The following is a 19,475-nucleotide window of genomic DNA, read 5'->3' as shown; positions in this document are numbered from 1 at the left end:
TAAAAAGGAAATACTCCTTTGAGTAGCATCTTCAAGGCCTCATTGTGCTAGACCACATGCAAACACATAGTAAGAAACAATCCCTCCTCAAGAGCTTACAATCCAAATAGACAAGACACAGATAGAGGAAATAGAAGCATAGACAGGTTAAATGAATAGCCCAATAGCATGTCAGCACAGCTGGGAATAGAACCCTGACACCCAAAGTTCCCCTGACATGAAGACCAGTGCCAAAGCACAATTAATCAGTGAAATTCATTGCCGCAAGAGTCCCATGAGAGCTTAGCAAAATTTCAAAAGAGATTAGATATTTCTATGAGTAACAAGAACATCTAGAGTTGTTACTGTAAAATATTAGAAACAAACAAGAGATTTGGAAGAGATAAAACCTCAATGCCTTAAGACACAAGCCGGCCTTTACTTATTGGCGCCCAGGAGGAATCTTCCCTGATGGTAAGTTATCCCATAACTAGCTGTTACAAGATTTCTTGCACCTTCCTCTGCTACTGGCACTATCAGTGACAAAATACTGGCCTACTGACTTTCATCCAGTCTGGCAATTCTTAGAATATAAATATTAACCTATATACACAAAATATGCTTATGAAAAGCATAAGATAAAGTTGCCCTGTTTTTGATAATGGTAGCATTTAAGTTGCTCCAACTGGACTTTGAAGTTTATACTCCACCTTGCTGAACAGGATGGCAGAGGGGGCAGTTTCTCAGCTACTGATCCTCCTGGTTGGCCAAAGACAACGTGAACTGACTGCAAAGATTAAAAAAAAAGTAAGATCTGGTCCTCCACTGCGTTACTCCAGTTTCATGCTGGTGTGACTCCATTAATATGAATGGAGATACATTAGTATAAAACCACAGAAACACAAAGGGAAACTGAGTAATTCATCTTTATAAGTGAGAGCTTAGCATTTGCAAAATGTGAAATGTATAAAAAGATGCTTAGCCATCTGGATTCTGTTATTTTAATCCATGCTCATGATTTTCTCCCCTCTTGGACATTAAAACAATGGATTGTTGCTTGCAGAACATTTCAGTGAGACATTTCAATTTGCCACATGCAAATTTTCCCAGCAATACCTGGAAACCAGCAGTTCATGGACCTAGGAAATTAACAGACAGAAGGTGTAATGTGATGTCCAAGTGGATGGGCTGTGTTTGAAGAAAACTGCTCTGATATCCACTGAGCGTACTCAAAAATGATTTTTCTATCACTTATAGCTTGCAGTTAATTTCAAAATGCTTTCTTCAAACCATGCACTGCACTGCTGCCTACTAGAATAATGTCCATGCCAAGTTGCAAAATTCAGGTGTTTTGCTCCTTATTTAGATAAGTAGTAGTACTACTTGCATTACCAGACACTGCTCCCTATGTCTCAAAACAGCTTTTTGTACAAGAAATAAGAGCTCTCGTTCCAGTGAATAGTCCACAATTGCAAATAATCTTATGTCCACAAAAGTGCCACAAAATTCAAAATATTCACTTTGGATTCTAACCAATATAGGACTGAAAACGAAGGTTAAAAAAGTGACTATTAGAAGTGTATACACTCCCCTTCTGCTGGGCAACGTGACAGGAAGAATGGAGGATAGATGCCTTGGTTTCTGTGTGGTTTTAAGCCAGGTATTAAATGGTTTGTCCCCTGTCCGGTACTAAGACAAAACCAGACATGGGGGACACCATTTTGAAGATGTGCCATTGTACATCCTCCTTCCCCCCCTGCGTGTGACCTCAAACACACGCTGGCAGGGGTGGAGTGGTGTGCTTTTGAAAAAGGCATCCTTCTTGTGTCATGACCTCCAGCAGGGGCAGGTTCACCCCATCCTGTGCGCGCCTGCCTTCCCAATCTTACCACACAGGCACATCTAGCCCCTCCGATGCCAACGGCACAAACTGGACACCAAGCAGCTGTACGGGGTGTAGCCAGCCAGCCACGTGTGCAGTTGGTAAATGGGCACACTGCATGTCATGTTTCTCTCTCAAGGGATTGCTGATGCCCTGAACAACAGCACTTCCCTCTGTGGCTTTTACATGCCATGGAAGGGACAACAAGGCAGTCACAGATTCCTAGGCTATTTGGGGAACGAAGGGCAGCGTTTACAGGTGGGCTGAGAGATCTTCAGCAGGACATGATCCTGCTTGCATGGATCTGGGCCTTCTGCTGGAACTGGCACTTACACATTCTGGGCATCCTACTCTGTTACCTAGCAGCTCTGTGTTCTTGGGGAACCAGGGCGCAAAACCCCAATTGCTCACCTGAATACCCCCCCCCCCCACCCCCACCCTTCTGCAGGCTGCTTGAACCAGAAATCAAAGACATTCTCAATATGAAAAGGCAGGAGACACAACTGAAACCCGCCCATCAAGGGTGAGACAACTCCCCATGCCTCATAAGCATCTCAGTTAGCACACGAATGGAGAACAGAAGCTTCATCTACATCGAAGATGGAACACGCACGGAATTCTGGGATTGGTACAGCAGGGAACACACTGAACTCTGGGATTGCTGAAGCAGGGAAGCACTGCGTGTTGGGAAATCCCTGCTCTTGATGTAAATGAACTAACACCTGTACACCTGTGCTGGAGGAACTCAGCCCTGAAAACCTTAGGTCCTGCAGGATACCTCCATTGGGAGGGGGCTTGTAGCCCTATGAACACACAAGTAACACAAGCAGTACATTAGTAGAATCACACCCCTAGAATCACACACCCCCTTCCAGGAAGGTAACCCTAATAAATGCCCCAAGGTGAAGGGCAAATCTGGTAACAACTCTGCCTCCACTATTAGGGGGAGCCTGCAGTGTCTCAGGAGCCAGGGATCTGTGGAGACAATGGGCCCAATTCACCACTGTGGTATTCCAGGTTCACTCCAGTTTAGCTCCCTTGATGTCAATGGAATTGAGACAACAGTGGTGAATCAAGCCAAAGGCGTTCACTTGTGAGAGTTCTTACATAGAAAGGGCCAATATATTGATGCAACAAGATGCTAATTCTGATGTTTTTATTTGTGCAGCAGCGGATCTGTGCTATGCTCTCCCCTTCTCTGTTGCAACTCCATTAGTATAATAGCCTCAGAATACGGGGCTGCCATGGACTAAGTGCAAAAGTTTTTCCTTTATGGCTGTGAAGAGATTTTCTAGTGTTCCCTAAGGTAAAGTCAATTAAGTGATAACTGCATCTGTGCTGAGAGTATTGGAAGCGCTAATATCCCCACACAGATAAATCTACAACTTTGCCTGCCTATTTATCTCCAGCATTTAGAAATTATTGCTGGGAATGCTCCAGTGCCTTCACCTTCATCTTTGCGGTCCTACTGCTTTTTAACAAAAAGGCGGGAAGCACAATGCATAACTGCGTTACCACTATGACCTCAGCCTGGATGGGAATGACAGCAAGCAATGAAATATTAGCTGATCTATTGCGGAGTTGATGCTAATATGCTTTGATGCTTTCGAAGTCCCCTCAGATTTTCATCCCACCTATAGTTTGAGAGGGACAACTACGTCACTGAGGACTTGTCCACACTGAGAAATGACATTGTGTCGTAAGATATGTGACCCCCGCTTACAGTTTGCAGTTCCTGAACTTTAGACTTAGCCTCTGTGCCTCCTATGCTATAGACTACAACAATAATGGCTACCAGAGCCCACTGGCACCATTTCCCAACATCTCTGGAGCCAGGGGTGGAGACTGAATGGACTAGAAACTCCTGTGGAGGCCTACAGGGAGGCTTCTCCATGGGAGGCTATGGACAAGCAGTTTGCTGGACCAATGATGGGTCAGGGTACTCAGCCTCTCAGTGAGAGGGGACAGCCGGACTCAGAGACAAGACTGGTTTCAGTTTCAATTTTGAGCTTTGAGTTTAGGGGGATTGGAGCAGACAGAGAAGCAGAGCCCAGGGAGTCTGATGATTAACTCTCCCTCCGCACATAGGGAGTCTTTGAACTGCTGCATGGCTCAGGCAGTTCTTGCCCCACAAAGACCAGCATCCAGAGTGCCAGAGATCTGACCCAGTGCCAGCTACTGAGAGTCAGCTGAGACCCCCAAAGGTCTCTGGACCAGGAATTCACAAAAGAACCCTGCCCCAGGGGCAAACGCATTGTAAACCATGCGCCCCCCCCCCCCCTTTTTTTTTTTCACTTAAAGCTGGCCAACATTCCCAACTCTGCAGCAGTTCTCTCCAGACTGGTCCTCAGCATACCATCTGCCTGGGAAAGCACCAGGGAGAGCGCTGGGGGTTGGGAAATGTTGTGAGTGTTGGGAGGTGGGGAACTGGTTGATTTAGTAATGTTTATTACTTATTACTTAACCTCAACCCTTTCCTTCCCAAGCTCCTATTTTCCTGCTCCAAATAAAGCCCCCCTTTGCTGTATTACTACTTTGGGGAGTGTCATTTCTTTGCTGGGGTTTGTGTTGATGTACCGTATTGTTTCTTGTGCACTTGGTTTTGCACTCCTTGCCAGTAGCGGTAGCTTTATTCATTTTCCCAAGGGACAGCACCCCTTATGTCTCAGGCACAGTAAGGAATCACCTTGGGTAGAGGCACTAGGCACCAGAAAAGAACCTGGATCCAACCTATCTGAGGAGAGGAGAAAAGCCACTCAGTAGAAGCGTCAAGGAGGACACTTGCGCCTCACCTTGGGGGAAGAGTTACACATGTTAACTAACATGATTTAGCACTCCGGATGGCCAACTGGTTTTTGGACTTTAGGGTCATAATATGTTAATCTGCCAATGACGACAAGTACGGATTCTTCTTCTCAGATGGAGGACTCCATTCAAAAAGTGCATTCTTATCTCAATATGTGGAAATTTACTTTGCACGACTCCCACTGGCTACATACATTTAATGTGTTATGTCCTAAAATATTAATGCACTGAAGTGGAAAGCACTGGAACTGAGGCAGAAAGTGAAACATGAACATTTGAGAATGCGCTACTTCTCTTAAAGCATCACAAATTGAAAGAGTTAATTCTTTATTGTTCATATTTTCAGTAGACCATACAATGACGTCCTAAGAGGAATTCTAACCCTTAAACACAAAGTAGATCCAACTACATTATTTTTTAAACCAAAGCAATTTCCAGTGCAAGTCCTCAGGACTGGAATATCCGGTGGGAACAATGAAGAAAATAACCAACCTTCACACTCACAAAACTCAACAGATTGTATCTATTAAAAAACCTCATGAGTTCCTAAGATATTAATTTACTCAAAAAAAAATTGTTTACCAGCCAGATGTCACTAAACCCATTCTGAAGGTGAAATCTTTAGGAATTAAATTCAACTATTGTTTCATATGAGCAACACTAAATTGAAAAACTCCAATACAAACGCAGTTGAGTAGAAGTGGATGTTTACTAATGGCATTTGGTTTGTGTTTGCTATAAAAAATGACAGTTGATAAAAAGTCAGTAGAAACTAATATAAAATAATAGCTGCACATCTATAATCCTCCTTTCCATCCAAATACATCATGGCACTTTACTCTCATTAATGAGCTAAGCCTCACTTAGCCAGGTAATTAAATAATATTATTGCATTTTACAGATGGGTAAGCTGAGTCACAAAGTAGTTCAGTGATTTGACATAAGTCACAGCCAGGAATAAGATCCAGATCTCCTGATTTCCCCATCCTATTCTTTACCAAACTAGACTCTATCTTTGTAGGTAAATGTACTCACTATTCTTATTTGCTTATTTTGATGCTTATTTTCCAGCTTGTATTTTTCCTTAGCCAGAAGATGAGGAGAGTAAACATCAATAAACGATTCAGAATAATTTGTTTAGAAATGACTTAAACACACTCAGTTGCTACATTGTTCTTGATGAAGGACCAAAATGTTTAACTAGAACTCCCACGTGCCTAGTCTTGAAAAAATACTTACAGAACAATCCTGATTATCCTGTGCTATCAGGGGACAAGTGAAACCTACAGATAACTTGGGGCAGAGGCAGGGGCGGGGAAATCCAGCAGACTTTCAAGTATAGTGAGGTTAAAAATAAAGAGCACAAACAAATCTAACAGATGGATTATTGGCCTAGTTCAGGCCTAAAGATTCCTACATTCCTCAATGCAGCATCCCTAAGAAAAATAGACTTTGAGTAAAGAGTTATTGTCTTGCTCAATTTGCCACTTGATTCTCCAAAGAGACAAAGCTCTGTCGCACGTTAATAACCAACCAGTTATTTAGCTGAAATAACATGCATGGTAATGACCCATCAAAAGCTTCAGTGGTTAAGTGCATCAATCTCTTTCAAATCATAATTTCCCTGAATAATACAGGGAAAACACAGAAAAACAGATACTTCACAAACCTTGGTGGATGTGCAAACTCCATAAATGAAGGAGAAAAACAATTGTAGAGGTTGATAATTACAGAAAAGTTATAGCAGTGTAAATTTGAACTAGCTGTAGTGAAGATATTGGAGTTACTCTGAATTTACACTGCCCAAACAGATACGAATCTGGTCCAAGACATTGGCATGAATAGAACAGAACAGAATAGAATAGAAACAAAAATGAATCTGTGCTCTCTCACTTAGAGGGGATTAGACAAGCACAAAGGTGCTAAGAAATGAAAACCACAACTAGATGACTATTTGCATGATTTCCTCATCAATGCTAGCAACATACAGTGGAAATTGAAACCTTTTGCTAAAAGAAACAGCTGTACTGAATTTTTCTCCTTCGTTCGCCTGACTACATATAAACTGAAGTAATCATCTCTGACAATGCCATGGGTTTAATTTTCAAAACAGAATTATTACCATTGCCTCTCTTCTTTAATAATGCCTATACTACAACCAAATAGCTGCTTCACATCTTCAACTGGTATAAATCAACGTGGCTACACTGACTCTAGTGGAGGTACAATGAGCTACATCAGTGGAGGCTTTAGCCCCTGTCTAATTAGATTTCAATTATATACCAATTTAAATAAGGTACCATAGAACATTTGCTGCACAATAAAAGAAAAGGTTACATTCTGCTGTCCAGCATCCAGAAATCCAAACATTTGCTGTGGCATGGTGAAGGTTATGTATCCGTGTTTCAAAGAGCAAGATGAAATTTCGGTATAAATTGCTGCTCACAATAACACTTTAAAACCTGTAATTATTTATACTGTACTACTTTAGGAAGCCTGTAATTATTCTGTAAAATCTTGCCAATGTCTAATCTATTTCATAATTGCCAACACTGGATGCAAAGAAATTAGTGAGTGTGTTAAAATCTCTTTCATATTAGGTTACTATTGAAGCAAAGTAACTACATTGTTATGCTACATTACTACAGTCTGTATCAGAAGAGGGGAGTGAGGGGGAAAGAGAAGGGAGAATCAAAATGACTAATATCCAGATCCTAAGCCTTTAGGCAAAAAAGAGGTTTGATTGCAAGACCTATGAAATGATTGAACTTGGGGTATCTGTGAGGCTAGGCTGGGTCTCATATGGGTAGCAGTAGCATTGTAGGTAGGATTTATAGCACGTGTCTTGTTGTGGCAGTGTTCCTTCCACCCAGAGATAATGAACTGTGGAAATCTCTACAGCTTTTAACCTTGTCATGGGGAAGTTACTTGAGGTGGAAGGAATCACTGCTTGAAGAACTCTATCTGTCAGATACTGAAGAACATGTTTCATTTTTTCTGAAAGTGGTTTCTTAAATCAGGAAAACACTTATCTTGTAGAGGAAGATATTTGCATTTCCCTTTTTATCCTTCTTCCTGCCTTATTCATAAGCAGCCAAGTTGTTAGCAAGTCCAGAATCCCTACTTACATTTTTGGTTTATGATTTAATTAGTCTGAGGCCAACTTTCTACACTTTGTCTTTAAGTTCTACTCACCTGGAACTACCATTCAAGTCAAGGAACAGGGCTCAATATGGCCCTCTGTTTGGTGGCTAAAATACAGATCAGTGTAACTATCTGGAAACTGCCTGTTTTAAACACTACCTTTCAAAGAAAGCCAGCAGCAAAACAAAGGATTTCTCCTTCCGCCTGCGACTTTTATATAAAAGTCATAGCAAGTTACTATTTGTCACCATGTCTTACTGTAGATCCCCTACAAACATGGGGGGAAATCACTCCTAGATCTCAGATCCGTAAACACTTACACGTACTTAACTTTAGCCCATGGGAGCATTTTCCTTGATTTCAGTAGAACAACCCACGGGCAGAAATTAGGTGCATGCGAAGGGCTTGTTAACATGAGACGTTACACTGGTCTCAGATGTTAGTTTAAACTAACGGTATAATTCCCCATGTTGACACACTTAGGCCTGGCCTACACTTAAAAGTTTGGTTGACATAGGTACGGTGGCTCAAGAATGTGAAAAATTCACACCCCTTAGTGCTGTAGTTAAGCTGACCTAAACCCCAGTGTAGATGCAGTCAGGTCAATGGACAAACTCATCCATTGACCTAGCTACCACCGCTTGGGGAGTTGGATTATATAGACAGATAGAAACCCCCCTTCTGTCGCTGTAGGAAGAGTCTACACTATGCTACAACCGATAGTGCCCACAGTGTAGATATGGCCTTATTCTAGTATAAGAGGGCCTTTTTCTGCTTTAGTTTCTTATGTCACTTTGGAAATGGTATAAACTAAACTGGAGAAAGGAACTCCTATTCTGGAATGAGAATGTCCAAACAGGGAGTTATACTGAGATAACTAGAGCAGCTTAACAATACTGGGGTAATTATACTGGTACAATTTTCCATGCAGATAAGCCGTAAGTGTTGGCCGGATCAGAGCCCTAGTGTTCTGACAATTTCCTTGAGCTCCACAAGTCTCAGCTACCCATCACAGTGCATGGCCATTCTTTGTGCAGATCTTTGAACATGGTTAAGAATTCAAAATATACTATCCAGACCCCAAACAGTGAGAGAACCAGAAGCAGGGCAGGATTACTGTAAAGTTTAATCTTAACTTTTTTTATGTTCCTGAGAAAGAGGGGAGAGAAATGTACAACTCCTATTCTGATAAACTGAACAATGTGGGGGAGATGGCGCTAAAGATAAGCGATTGAAATGGTAAACGGGGCTTTTTGTTTGGGGTAACAAAAACTGATGACGAGATGGAGGAAAGATGGACTAGTAAGGGCTAAGCTACTGGGTTAGGATGCATGTTCAATTCCCGGCTCATCAGACTTCCTGCTTGACCTCAGGCAAGTCACTTCTTCTACCCTGCATCTCAATTCCCAATCTGTAAAATTAGGATAATACTTCCCTATATCTCAGGAGTGCTGTAAGAATAAAATCCATTCATGTCTGAGGTAGTCGGATGCTCTGGTGATGAGCCCTAAATAAGTACTTTGCTAAAATAGAAGGCAAGGGATGGTTGGATGATAGGGAGGGGCAGAAGAGTCAACATGTTGTTTTTGCTGGATTACTTTCTTACATAATGAACCAGAGTAAGTGCTAGTTACGTGATGGTAAGGAACAAAGAGATTCCACTGTTGCTATTTTGTGGGTGGACATCCACATAATTAAATAGCTATGGCCCAATTTCAGTCACAAACTCCATGTCATGAGAAATTGCAGGTAAGTGCCCTTTGTGTGTGCAAAAGTAACTGCATTGTGGAAAGAGATCTCAGCAAATAATTGTTTGGCTTTATAACACTTAGGGAAAGATTGTCCCCCTCCACATCTCTGACCTGATAGAAAACTCTCCATGGATCTGCTCCTGGCTGCATGACAGAAAATATCCCGCCCCGTTCCATGAGCACAGTGGAGGAAACACCACAAACATGTGAGGAGTGGGCAAGGGCCAGAAGAGATGTGTCTCAGCACAACAATAGGAGGAAAAGTTTATAGATTCATAGATTTTAGGCCAGAAGGGACCATTATGATCATCTGATTTAACCTTCTGCATAATACAGCCACAGAACTTCACCAGGTGCTTCCTGCATCAAGCCCATAACTAATGATTATATGAGACGATCTCTTTTAGAACGACAACCAAACTTGACATAAAGACAGCAAGTGACAGAGAATCCACCTCACCCATAGGTAAGTTGTTCCGAAGGTTTGTTACCCACAGGGTTAAAAATCTGTTCTTTGTTTCTAGTCTGAATTTGTCTAACTGTGTAGAGCAGAATGAGAGGATGGATAGTTCAGTGGCTAGAGCACCAATTCCCTGCTCCAGCACTGACTTCTTGTGTGACATATGATAAATCACACAGCCTCTCTGTGCCTCAGCTCTCCACCCATCAAATGGGGATAACAGCACTTACCTAACTCATGGGCATTGTGAGGGAAAAATACATTCAAAATTATGAGATGCTCAGATACTAGCGTGATGTGGGTCATAGAAGCACCTTAAATAGACAGATATTCAGTCACTGGATCTTGTTATGCCTTTCTCTGCTAGATTAAAGAGACCTATGGTCACAGAGGAAAGAGAAAACACAAACCTTCCGGCTCAAAAATCAGATGGAAAATAAGAATCCAGTTGGGGGGGACGGGGACGGACGGGGACGGACGGACACACACACACCAAGCTCATGATATTTTGAGATCTGACTCATGATTTTGAATTCTTGGGGTTGACACCCGACAAAGATCATTTAACTAGTCTATTGCTTTGACCATATCATCCCTCTCTGAATTCCTCCACTGGCTCCATCACTTCAAACAGTTGCTTGTATTCATTTTCAAGGTCCTGAACAGTCACTCCTCACCCTACCTATTTGCTATCAATCTTTTAATGCTGGCCTCTGATCGGCCCATGATGCCGGCCCCCCTGCGCACTTGTTAAATTTTCAAACAAAGAACGTTGGGGCTTTCTCCCATACTGCCCCACATGTTTGGGAGATGCTCCCCATAAACATATGCAAAGTCACCTCATTCCTTCAAACCCCTCCTCAAAACTCTCTTTTGCCAGGACGCCTGCAAAAAACTTGACAACAGTTAGGCTACTGGTGTGCTGACACCGCAGACTATCATGCCAATCAATATTGTCCAATTGTTTCCTTGTTCTTCCCCATCTGTCTGTACCCATCTGCTGTCTCCTGTTCTATACTTACATTGTAAATTCCTTGGAGCAGGGATTGTCTTTTGCTCTGTGTTGTAGCACAATGGGGTCCTGGTCTATGACTTGGGCTCTTAGGTGCAATGGTAATACAAATGATATAAACCCCATAAAGAGAACATATTGGAATATTCCCTTCTCTCTTCTGCAGGAGGGGAAGTAAATATTATTCTGTATTTTGTACTGATGGGTATACATTTGGTAGAAAATTAAAAACTACAACCCCATTGGGATTTGCACTTGATATCATTGAAATAAAAGGTAGGCAGGAACTTCATACAGCTATGCAGTCTTCAGTTAAACCGATAGGATTATATAGGTACTATTGGGCTTTTAATGCAGATCCTTATAATCCCTATGGACAGAAAAGTGAGTACACTTTACAGCTACAACAGGACACAAATTTTCTGTGCTGTCTGGTTTTGTTTGGCTTTTATTTTTAATTTAAAAAAAGAAGGAAAGTCTTGTGGTTAAGGCAGTGAAATAGGGCTCTGGGATCTAGCTTGGCTCCCTGGCTTTGCCACAGGCTTCCTGTGTGGCCATGGCCCAGTCACTTATTCTGATCCTCAGTCCCCTATCTCTGAAATAAGGATAATACTCTCAGTGGTGTTGAGTTCTAGTCTTACCTCTGCCATTGACTATCTTTAACATACTTTGGAATTCAGTAGCACTTGGAAAACCAGGCTCTGCTTGGGCAAGTCACTTCCCTCCCCGTGCCTCAGTTTCCTCATCTTTACAAGGGGATAATGATACTGACCTCCTTTGTAAACCACTTTGAAATCTAAAGATGAAAAGAGCTTTACAAGCTAGGTATTATTATATAACCATCCTCATTTCACAGATGGGGAACTGAGGCTCAGAAGTTAAGTGAGTTGCCCATGGTTACACAATAAGTTAGTTTTTTTAAAAAAAGGTGCCTAAACTCTCACTCTAACACCTAATTCATAAGTCCTGTGGTGCTCCCTAGACATTCAAAACATTCCTGAACCTCAAATCCATAAAATGGGAACAATTTTCACTATTGCATTCTTTTGCATCTCCTTTAAAATGCAAAATGGAACCAGTCTGAGAAGCTTAGGGGACATAGATAAGTCAAATTTAGCCTCAAATTTATGTTTTGCAGAAGTAAGCTTTTAATAGTCTAAGACCCGCAGAAATATTTCCTTAAAAAAATTTTTTTTTTAAATTAAAATAGTCTATTTAAAATAATCACCACATTCTCCTACAATGCTAAAGATAGCATGGCATAAACACCAAGCTGGAAAGTTTTGTTGCAATATTATGCTGATATGTGAAAATGGGAAAGTGAAATTGACTAGAAATAGATGAAATAGAAACAAAAATATACTAGTCATGTAAGTACCTATACTAACTGACTTGCAAAAAACAAAACAACCTTTCTCCCCTCCCAACAATCAAACAGTGAAAAGCAAACTACATAATCAATCCTGGAAGAATTGCTTTTTAAATGTTAATTATAAACAAGAATAAATAATTTTAAATACATTATTTAATTTAAAAGGACGCTGTCTTTTTAAGTGCCAAGAGTCAAACAAAAATCAAAGGATATAAACAAGTAAAGGATAATTACTAAGTCTGTGGCCACAGTATTCAAAGTGACTATATAACTTGAAATTAATAGCATGTTATTAAAACATTTGTGCTTGGCTGCAACATTCTATGCTTTGTTTCTGTTAAAGAAATGTACAAATATTTCCATGTACAAACTAGTTCTGCTACAAAACATACCAGCTTAACTGTTAACAGAAACAAAATAATGCATTTCCCTCTTGAATTGTAAAAAGCACAAACACAAACCAAGACTGACAAATGGTTACAGTAAAGCAATGAACTCACTGGTATTAAGCTGCACAGTCCACTTAAGCATGGGGAGAAAAATCTGTGTGTGGAGATACATGTCTTCTTGATTTCTGCACTATACTGAGCACTTAATGGAATGTTTCAACCTTTTCCAAAAGAGGAACTGGGATAGATTTGTGAACTCTCAGATTCTCTCAACTCCCAGTTCCACAAAGGCTGTGTGTTTTGTTTTCACAGATTTCAAGGCCAGAAGGTAGCACTTTGATCATCTAGTCTGACCTCCTGTGTAACACAAGCTACAGAACTTCCCCAAAATAATTCCTAGAGCATACCTTTTAGAAAAACATTCAATCTTGATTTAAAAATGGTCAGTGATGGACAATCCACCACAACCCTTGATAAACTGTTTCAATGGATAATTGCTCTCACTGTTCAAAATGTATGCCTTATTTCCTGTCTGAATTTGTCTAGCTTCAATTTGTTGCTTAATAAGAGATGAAAAATGAAAACTTTTTTGTTATATGGGTCCTGAACCCTAGCAAGACTATCTGTGCAAGAAACTGTTAGGCATAGATTAGCACCTTTATGAGCTGGTGTCACAGACTGGCTGGCTCTTTAAGGGGAGGTGGGCCCAGTCTCACCTGTGGCTAATCATCTACCTACCAGCAGAGAATGATCAGGTGATTATAAAAAGCCAGCGAGTGGCTCATTTGAAGTGGAAGCTATAGGAAGTATGTTGTCTTTCAGGAAAATGGCCAGTAGAGTGGGAACAGATAGACCCTGGGTCAGGAGGAAGAAAACTGGGTTTAATGTGTGGAAATATTTTATGGTGAAGAAATAAAACTGAAGCCCTGAGAAAGAGACTCTGGGGGTGGTGTCAGGCCCCCAGCTTTGCTTTTAGAACTGTATAATTGTTTTCAAAGGGTTATTCTGATATCCTATTCAACCTCTTGTGGCTACTGCTTTAAAAGCATGGTCAACCCTCACCCCACTAATACAGAATATTTTAAGGATCAAGTTAACTTTTTTGCATAAACTTCTTGGGAAAGGGAGAAGTAATAGTAGTTGGAAGGTCCTACTTACGTAAGTCCTTAGTTTTTGTTCTTATTATCATAGTAGTGTCTAGGAGCCATAGGCCCCACTGTACTAGGTGCTATACAAGATACAACAAAAAGATAATCCTCATCCCAGGAGATACAATGAAGATGCAAAATTATATTGTCTTGTGTATTTCTGGTTGTTTCCTGTCATGTTGTGGTTCATCCAATCCCCATATATAACGTGTGACTTCATTGTAATTTTGTTTTTTTAATACTGCCGGGATATTAGGGGAACTGTAGCTGTGATTTGTAAAGCAATTTGTTAGAGTGCGTGCGTAGCAGACTTTCAGCTCATGCTAGTTAATTTTGATAATTCTTCATTTACTTAAGTGATCTGTGAGCAAAGCAGAATTCTGATAGACCCTGTGCTTAAAGCTATGTTGCTTCATTCTTAAAGCAGTTTTTGATGTAGTCATCACATGAAGTATCTAAATTTTGACCAGATTATTTTGAAGGTTTTTAAGGAGCTTATCTTTAAAAAATACTTAGGATATTGCAGCAGCTGTGCTCTTTAATGGTAAAATATTTTCACACCTCTTTTCTTCAGTATCTGAAAACTGACAGCAACATTTCTGCAAATAAAAGGGCCACAAAGGAACCAATTTAAGAGCTTATTGACCATACCAATGAAAGTGTTGATGGTGTTCCTTGCAAAGAGTGCCAAACAGTAGTAATAAAACCAGAAGAGTTTCAGAAAACTATGTGGCTCTATGAACCAGATGTGAATTTTGGTACATTGGAAAGATAATTAAAGCCCATCTGGAGAGATGGTTTCTTCCAGTTGTCATAACCCTGTAGAGTGCTTAGAGCTATTGTATAACACTACTAAAGGAACAAAGACCTCTCTAAGAACTGAGCATGAAGTGTTAGAATGGTAATGTCTAGAGAGATGTCCTATAGAGCTATCTTTCATTCTCTTTGTTAATATGGTAGCAGGATGAAGATGCAAAACACAGCTGGCTATGAAGGGCAAATGCTGATCAGGCTCTAACAAAGAGCATGAGATGTAGAGATTGTGTTACTCTGACTGATGCTAAAAATGGAATTAAGCAGGGGGCTGCCAGTATGCTTTGAACAGAGGCTGACAGTAAGAAGAGTACAAGAAAGTGAATCACAACTGAAGAAGGTTAATATGAATGGGGAGGAAGAGAAAATGATTGAAAAGGAAGCCCTGGGAATCTACACACCAAAGGAAAGGAAACTGTGGAATTGCACAGCATTTAGGCAAGATGACCGTATCATATATTGCATACGTACACCAGAAGACACATTAATCTCATGTGATTATATCAATCCTAGTTGGGGGGGAAAACACAATTGGGCTTCTCTTCACACCCTCAGCTAAGCAAGAACTTGATTTTAACATCTTCCCGGTTACAATCTGGAAAAGATACAAATGAATCACGTTAACAGTGGTGCAATAAAGGGCTCAATACTACAAATCACTTGCTCAGGTGAATAGTCCTTTTGCAAGATATCATCACTGATTATCAAGCAGCCAACTGTGGCCCAGATTTTCAAAGGGGTTGAGCACCTGCATCTCCTACAGACCTCAACTGGATCTGAGAATGCTCAGCACTTGTTAAAAAGCAGGACCTCAATCTATTTCGTTCCCAATATCATCTAAGACAGATGTTTCAAACGGTTGTGCAGTGGTGGTGGTCTACAGACTACTGTCCGATCATATGGTGATGGTGCCCCTCGTCTCCAACTACAAAACTGTATTACAAAGCAACTAAAAATAGGTTATTTTCCAAACTTTATTTTTCCACACAAACAATTGCCGTCATTTCCACACATATATGCAGTGGAAGGGGACACAGCCCACTGTTTCAAGAGCATCTGAGACACTCTCAAAATTTAGTCTCACATTTCTTTGTAGTGCAGAGACACATGATTCAGAACTTAATTGGTATCCCTTTCAACTGGAGTTTTTGTTACATCTAGATTTTAGTTGTTGATCAATGATGCATTAATACTTTATGTTTAGCATCTTAGAATGTGTGTATTAATAGATTTTGGGAGCAGGTGTCAAAGCATTTGATTCTCTTTCTTGCATTAAGTTGCTTGGATGGAGCAAGCCAATTATCCCCATCAAAAACACATCTGAGAAAGTTTACCTTGATGTTTACCAATCTGACAAGAGTTAGTGGATTGGTTTATAAAATGTTTTCTGTACTCTATAGCATGATTACTTCACTGTCAGAGATACTGTTGCAAAACCAAAGGCACTGATATAGTAAAAACAAAAAAACATTAAGTGTGTTAATCCTTTTTTAAAAAGTTGATTGTCTTTGCAGAGTATGAATTCATTATCAAGTTTCCATTCATACCATTGATAAAAAACCACTCACTGTTCATATTTCAAGAGGCACAAAAACCTCCCCACAAAACAGTTCCGTTGTCATTTTTATTCAAGGTCATTTGATGCCCCTTTTATTTAATTATATAAAGCATATCTTAGAAAATTATTAAAAATTGATTTAGCTCAACACTATTTGGCCATAATTTATATGTATCCAGTTATAAATCATAACTCTGATGCAAACTGTGCAGTTACTCTACAGAAAATTCAAATAGTGGACTTCTCTGTAACTTGTACTAAAACTGGGCCATTAGCACAGTCAACATTCTTATTTTAACAGGCTTGGATAAATGCATGAATTCTATCTAGCTCAGCTATTCTGTCTCAAACGTCAGTACTTTGAAAAGAACTACAAAACTTTGGTATTACAACGTGCTTTAAAATTAATCATAATAGACAGACCAGTATCAAAGAGGAGTTCCTACCTCCCTTCATGGTATTACTTTTTGTGAGAACACCAACTGTTCTGCAGTCCTTGGAAAAAAACAAACTTCTCTCTCCTGGATCAAAGTCAATACAGCTTCTTAATCCATTGTATTGTCACAACATCATAATAAACTCCTTGTTATAAATTGATACAGTAAGGGAAAACTCGAGACTGCAAAGCCATTGTAGAATATATGTCAATCTACCATCCCTAAAGATTCCTACACAGACAAATCTTTGTATAATAAAACCAAATACATTTTTAAAAGCCTTCATTAAATCAAGAAGTTTTTGTCAGAAAATAATAGGCAAGCAAGACTTATATATATTTACCTATGGTTAATGATGTTTTATGTAGTAATGCAACCCCACAAACAGAGTCTAGGCTGCATACTATATCTAGAATTAATTTTAGGTGAGTTCAGGAACCCATATTTATACTCACTCCCACACATGCGCACACCAAAGCAATACAGCTCTGTTTTGTTCCTGAATTCTGACTGGGCTGTGTTTCTTATAACAATGAATAAACTTGGGTTCTAAAAAGGTTTAATTTGAAAGTCAACGATTACCTTACTCCTTCGAGCTCCCTATTTCCTGGCAAATTGGAGCAAAATCACTTCTACAAATCATTTCGCTGTGGTGAAGAGCTGATATCCCTCAACAGTGCTCACAAAATGAAGCTGCACCCATTAATGGTTTATACTGGATTAATTTGCAGAGGGGTGAAATTCACCCAGGAGAACAGGGTCTGGAGAAGGCCCCAACTCAGTCAGACCAATGTGTTTCTGCTGGTGGGCAGCTGATCAGGAAGTTAAGGATGGGGGATTCTATACTTCCTATGCTCAGTAGATCTTGCTAGCTCAGTATAGGCCAGCTTGGAGGGGGATTAGATTCAAGTGAGAGGAGGGGGATGGACAGGACTATTGGAAGCTGCTCAACAGCCACAGCTCCTGTTCCAGTCCAGAGCCTAGCTCAGTCAGAGATGATGCAGGCTTGTCCTGCGCCCATGGGTTGGTGTGGATTTCCATCGCCTCACGGTTTCCCACACAAAGCCTGTTTATGCTGGCTGCGTGTGTGGGTGGTGTGGACTTTCACCAATAAATGAGTGGAGCACGGATGAATGACACAATCCCACTGCAGATGGTGGCAGGACCACTATCCAAAGTCTCAGACTGGAGACATATCTTACAAACTGGAGATTTTTTTCTCATCTAAGACTATTTATGCAACATACTGTGTTTTAAAACCTTACCAGACTCATTCATGCCACTTAACAACTAATAATATCCATAACTGGTCTAGAGGTTTCTGATAAGTTTCAGAACCATTGTAATTCACCTCCTCTGTCATTAAAAATGCAATAATTTCCAGTCAACAATGCTTCAAAATGCCTTAAAATATTTCAAGCGGATTATTTAATTTGACTGTCTAAATTATTTACAAGTACCTGGACTGAATTAGTACTCAAGCTAACACATTTGTCATTTTCCTTTGTGCAGCAGATATTTTTCCATTTAACATGGAACCCTTCTACTTTCTAAAGTGCATTTATAATATATTGTAATGGATGTTTCCTGAAAATAAATGAGCACCTTAAAGCTAGTTTTCTTGATGAGAGATGCCTTTTAATTCAGCAGGCTGTGATAAACTTCTTTGGATTACGTTCTTATTCCTGTTTTCAGCATAAAAGGACATAGACTAAGATGGTGTAAATAGGTATAGATCTACTGATGGCCCTAAATTCTTTAGTAGGTTGTATCCAAAAGGAACAATCAGTTTATTATTATATTAATAGAGTTATGGCACATATTACATACCATCCTTGTATGAAGATCAACCATCTTTGGTTCCATGATTAAGGGTATATCTACACTTCAACCTATGCTCAAAGCATAGGTATACCCTTACTACCAGCAACTACCTCCAAAAACCATAGAAACTACAGACAAAAGTAAGCAGAGGTGCAGAAAGGGATTTGCAACAACAATTATCTTGTACTTTCCATAAAAATCAATTTTTCTGATTTTAGGTCAAGTTGATGACCACTTTAATCCTTTGGAAAATGTTGTAGTACAACAGACTTCAGAGGGGGAATGTAAAATTCTAATGAAGACCTGGTTTGAAGTGCTATACCCATTTCTACTGTCACAGCTTCTGAAGCACTGGACATATAGCGGGGAGGAAGTGAGTTGACACACACCGAGGCTTAATAAAATCTTACGGTCCTTCTACTGATAGTGTCTGCAATGGATTTAACTATTAATTGAACAGCTTCCCAACTTGTATCAATCTTAAAGTTTAATTATCAGTAATTGGAAGGATGGATAATCCCGTTGAAAGGCATTGGATTAGCAGCAAGCAAGATGGGCCCTACACCCTTGGCCAAATCACTTGGCCTGCTTGGGCACAGGTTCTCCATCTCTTAAATGGGTACCAATATTTACCTTTCAGGGCTTTTGGGGAACTTGCAATATTCTCTCAATTGACTAGTGACTCTGGGTGCCTCCATTTTTAGGTGCTGAATTTAATTCACCTTAATGGTACCTGATTTTCAGCAGATGGGTGCACAACACTTCCTGAAAGTCAAGTATCTAAAGACATCTCTAGATGGGCACCAAAACACACAAAAACCTCACCAATCACCTGAACTTGGTCTATTAACATTTATTAAGTGGGTTGAGATCCTTGGATGGAAGGCACTATGGAAGCTAA

At 40.2% G+C, this 19,475-nt stretch overlaps 1 protein-coding gene across 1 annotated transcript in view; it reads right to left on the bottom strand.

Annotated features, from left to right (window-relative positions):
- Positions 1-19,475, bottom strand: part of RORA (RAR related orphan receptor A) — an 82,171-nt gene that overhangs the window by 47,622 nt on the left and 15,074 nt on the right. The window lies entirely within an intron of this gene.

This window comes from Emydura macquarii, unplaced genomic scaffold, assembly GCF_026122565.2.
Source record: "Emydura macquarii macquarii isolate MOO-44397 ecotype Brisbane River unplaced genomic scaffold, CSIRO-AGI_Emac_v2 contig_3451, whole genome shotgun sequence".
Classification (NCBI taxonomy): domain Eukaryota; kingdom Metazoa; phylum Chordata; order Testudines; family Chelidae; genus Emydura; species Emydura macquarii.
This window is presented reverse-complemented; position numbering and strand designations above follow the sequence as displayed.